The sequence below is a fragment of the Moschus berezovskii genome, chromosome 9 (assembly GCF_049115385.1).
Source record: "Moschus berezovskii isolate FMDL1 chromosome 9, NW_MosBer_1.0, whole genome shotgun sequence".
Lineage (NCBI taxonomy): Eukaryota > Metazoa > Chordata > Mammalia > Artiodactyla > Moschidae > Moschus > Moschus berezovskii.
Window position 1 is genome coordinate 55,949,315 of NC_142468.1, and position 4,713 is coordinate 55,954,027.

A 4,713-nucleotide genomic window follows, 5' to 3' on the forward strand; every position below is an offset into this window, starting at 1 on the left:
AATTCGTTTGCATGATCCCCCAGGGCTCAAGACTGACTTTCTTTAATAGACACTGTCTCCTCTCTTGGAGACAATCTTCCCAAATGCAACCCTCACCTTCTCCCTGTGTTTGCTGTCCCTCCTCCTTCCCAGGCCTTCCCCGGTGATTCAGAGATAAAGAATCCACCTACAATTCAGGAGGAGCAGGAGACTTGGGTTGGATCCCTGGGTCAGGAAGATCCCCTGGAGAAAGAAATGGCAACCCACTGCAGTGTTCTTGCCTGGAAAATTCCGTGGATAGAGGAGCCTGGTGAGCCACAGTCCATGGCGTTGTGAAGAGTTGGACACGACTGAGCATGCCCGCCCCTTCCCCCACTCATTAGCAGTCATTTTCAGCTCTAGGTATCCTCCCTGCCCCCACCAGTTAAATCTGAGTCACAGGAAAGGGACTCAGGCATAGGTATGATTGAAAGCCCCCCCAGGTGATTTTAATGTTCAGCTAGGGCTGAACTCACAGGCCTAACTCTCTTCTGCTTTGCTGAAGGGTAAACCGCCCAGGTGATGCACCTTGGCTCCTCCTACCTGTTGACTAGATGACTTTGAATGCTGTGTCTTCTCACCTGTAAAATGTGGCGAATGCCAGCATTTTCCACGAAGGGTGATTTGGAGTATTAAACAAAATAATGGAGGTAAAAACACCTAGCATAATGCCTCCGTCCTATACTCTTTAGTATGAACGTGTGTGTAACCCTTTTCTGACAGATGGTCTTGAAAGGGGAGGGAGAATGAGGAGTCTGTGTGTCTTAAGGAGGGAACATCCCATTCAGGAAGAAGGTGAGGGAAGGACTGCAGGCCAGCTTTGCTGATGTCACAAGTTTGGCTCAAGGATGTCATTTGCACTGATTTGCTTTGTCGCTTTTTCAGGTCACCTTCCCTCTCTGCTTCTCTCATTCTTTTTTTATGATTTTTTTTTTGACCCTGTTGCATGCAGGATCTTAATTTCCCAACCAAGGACTGAACCTGGACCCTCTGCAGTGGGAGTGAGGTGTCTTAACCACTGGACCACCAGGGAAAGTCCCAGGTTCTCTCATTCTTGAGGGCAAAAGTATTCCTGAGGTAGAGAAAATAATGAGAAACAATGTATTTTCTAAGGAGAATTATCGGCAGGGCTGTGTTGATGGGCGCTTCTCATTTCTTGCTTGTGAGGTCATTCTTGTGGACAAAGAGAAGAAACCAGAACTTGGCCTGCCAGAGACCCAGAGGCACCAGGCCAGTTCTGAGCTCAGTTTAATTTGACGAGCCACGAATCTTTTTCAATGTCGTCCAACATATTACAGGCACTTGATGAATATTAAACAATAACAATAACAAATCACTGTCCTCCACCTGCAGAGCCCCCTTTCAGCTCCAAAACCAGAACTCGGTCATGCATTTTTGGAAGGAAATCCTGCTTAGCTCCTTGTCCTCCCAACACTCTACCCAGGGCCAGAGAGCTGCTAGGCTACAGTGATTATGTACCATGGCCTTGGCTCACACTGGACAGGGTCCAGCCCCTGCAGAAGTGGGCAGACACCCAGGGAGGACTGAGAAAGAAGCACAGCAATGGCCCCAAGGACTGCCACCCACGACCAGAGACTCTTAGTCCTAAAGTCAGTCCACGAACCCCACCATCAGCCAGAAGGCCTCCTTCTGCACAGAAACCATTTTGCCCTGGCTTCCCCTCCACCCAGGACGGCCAGTTCATTTCATATCACCTGTCAGTTCTGATCTGTCACCATACTTGTCTGGAGAACTGAACCAAGAAGGAAGTTGGTGGTGGGTGGTGATTTCCTGGGAGAGGGCGGCGAGGTGGCTTGGGAAGCCAAGATGCTACAGAGCAGGACCCTGTGGGGCTCCTGGGCACAAAAACCTTTTGAGCTGTTTTGCTGAGACTGGGACTCCCTCCAGGTGTGAGAAGGTAGCGGTTAAAGACGGGTAAGCAGCCCACAAGCATGTAGACCCCAGAGTGTTAGAAACAAAAGGTTGATGATGCTGATTCCCAGTGACCCAACCACAACCAATCAGAAGAATGTCCACAAGCTGATCACGCCCTCTTCGGACCATTACTATGGAACTCCTCACTACCCACTCTAGCTGGGACACATGGTTTTGAGGGTATTAACCCACTGTGGTCCCCTTTGCCTGTCAGAGTAATAAAGCTATTCTTTTCTATTAATACTTCACCCAAAATTAAATCTCTGTTTCTGAGATTTAATTCAGTGTAGGGTACAGAGGCCAGACTCAGCTTCAAGGAAGGCATCTTGCTTGAAGATGAGCATCTTGCTTCTGGTCTGCCTGCACTTTTGCATCTTGCTGAGGTTTGGGTTATGGGCATATATTATCTATTAAAAAAAAAACAACTAAAATTGAAATGCTTTAAAGGCAGGATGGAGAAGTTGCCTTTAAGAGAAATGGGACAGGGAACTGTGCTCTGTTACAAAGTCAGCCACTGTGGAGGGAGGGGCACAAGACAGAGATTCGCTGAATTTTAGGTTCTTCTTCATGGTTAACCAGAAAAAAAAAAAATTCTGGTTGAGTTACAGATGGCAATGTGTGTTTGTCTTAGATCCCACCCCCTCCGTGTGCAGACTTTCAAATCAAGCAGAATCATCACCCATCATTAATGAAAGTATCCCATCTCTGCCCTGTGTTTCTGCTTCTCCCTCTGTGCTCAGGGGAATAAAGGATAGAAGAAATAATCCAAGCAGGGAGATTAAAAAATAAAAGGTTCAGAAGAGGCAGGAAGCAAGGGAAACCAACGTTCAGAGTTTAGAAAATGGAAGAATGTGTCACAAAGGAGCAAAGAAGAAGAAAAAAAGAAAAAGCCTAGTGCCCTAAGGCATCGGCTGCTTGTAGTGAATTCACTGCTCTCCTGTGGACCCAGAACAGTCCTCGTTAGGAACCATCCCGGGCACAGTTGAGAAAATTGTCACTCAGATTATTATCTGTGTTCCGTGGTTCCCAGGAGGGACCCAGTGGAGAGGGGTTACATGAGACCATCCAAATAAGCAAAAGGGGCTCATCCACACAGGACAGACCCAGATTTCCCAAGAAGCAGCGGGGCCACGGTACAGAAGCACAGATAACAGTGATGGAGCTGCCCCCACTCTGATGAATATTTATGTTGTTTTGGGTTTCTTCCAGACCAGAAGCTCCGTGGGGAAATGGCCTTGCTCACCGCAGGTTCCCCCAGCACCAGCCTGGCACGGGGAACACAGGAAGTGCTTAGTAAAGACTCATCAACAGAGATGAGCAGTGGCCCAGCATCAGCAGACCTGAGGAACACTAGGATGGCTGGGGTTACTCAGCTGAGGGAGCCAGAGGAAAACCCATTTTATAGATGCGAGAATGAGGCCAGAGGTAGAGCAGTCTCTCCCCTTCTCCTCCAGCCAGTCAATGAGTACCTGGTAGATGGCCACACATCTTGGTCACAGCTGCATCCTCTAGAGCCAGCCAGGATCTGGCATCTATCTGCCTGTTGTCAGAGGGCCTGTAGGACATGGGGTTCCAGAGAGAAATCCAGGGGGAGGGACACAGCCAGGGTTGTCACCGTGATCTTGGAAGGAGGTGACTGATGCAAACACAGGCAGCATGACCAATGCCAGGGAAGAGCCTCCTGAGGAGTGGCGGGCCCCCCTGGCCCTGCCATGAGCCCCGCCGTACCTGTGTGCTTCCTGGCTGTCGTGTCTCACTCTTTGCGACCCCATAGACTGTATGTAGCCCGCCAGGCTCCTCTTGTCCATGGGATTTTCCAGGCAAGAATACTGGAGTGGGTAGTCTTTCCCTTCTCCAGGGGATCTTCTCGACCCAGGGGTCAAACCCAGTTTTCCTGAATTGCAGGCGGATTCTTTACCAGCTGAGCCACAAGGGAAGCCCATGAGCACCACAGATCTCCCTTTATGCAGACTTTAAGCTCTAGGCACTGCAGAAAATGTGCTTTGGGCTGGGCATGGGTGGGAGAGGCCCCAGGCTTAGGGGCTTCTACCCAGGATGTCAGCACGACCAGTCAACTAGACGGCCAGCACAGGAAACTGAGGAGTCTATGTATTTGGCTGAAGGAAAGGGTGTCACAGAACGTGAGGCCCCAGAAAGCCCTCTGTAAGGCAGCAGGACATGGTCGGGGAGTGGGTTGAGAAGTTTGCTGAGATCAGAGCCAGCCAAGTTCAAAGCCCACCTGAACTTGGCTCCTGGAAGTTGTGCCTTGGCTGTGTAATGAGAACGGACAACCTGGGGACACTCCAGGTGCTCTCACCCGGGGAGACAGGGAGTTGGAGGCAGGCAGGGGACACAGTGGGAAGGCGTGGCTGGACACTGCTGCAAGCCAGCCCCACAGGGTAGATCCTTTCTTCAAGGATTACACTGCCCAGACACACCAGCTGGACACACTGACACTGGCCAGGCCCACTGAGGGAGGCAGCATGGCAATTTTTCTCCCTATTTTACAGATTTGAAAGCTGAGGCCCCAAAGGGTAAGAGAAGCTGTTCGAGGCCTCCTGGCCAGCAAAGAGTAACTGGACACTCAGGCCTGGTCCCTGCCCTCCTGGGGGGTTCTCCCCATCCCTCTGGGACTGGTCCCCTTCATCCTGTCTCCACCTCTGTCCAACAGATACTTTTGGGGTGCACCCCTGGTACCTGGCACTCCCTGCCCATAGGGTCACTCACTGCCCATCAGCCGCTGTGGTCCTGGGCCTAGGC